A 359-nucleotide genomic window follows, 5' to 3' on the forward strand; every position below is an offset into this window, starting at 1 on the left:
ATCACTTGGGTTATCGTTTTGGTTAATAAGTTAAAATTTTGGTGTAATCATGTGATAGGGGTGTGATAATCATGTGATATGAGTGTGATAGGGGTGTGGTAATCACCATTATACATCACTTGGGTTAACGTTTTTGTTGATAAGTTAAAATTTTGGTGTCATCATGTGATTTGGGTGTGATAATCACTGTTATACATCACTTGGGTTATCGTTTTGGTTGACAAGTTAAAATTTTGGTGTAATCATATAATATGAGTGTGATAATCATATGATATGAGTGTGATACTTATGTGAAAGAGGTGTGATATAAAAAAAGATGTTAACGAGAAGAAGAAGAAGATAACTACCAAGAGTAAAAC

Source organism: Cynara cardunculus (assembly GCF_001531365.2).
Source record: "Cynara cardunculus var. scolymus isolate 2C chromosome LG 3, CcrdV1, whole genome shotgun sequence".
Lineage (NCBI taxonomy): Eukaryota > Viridiplantae > Streptophyta > Magnoliopsida > Asterales > Asteraceae > Cynara > Cynara cardunculus.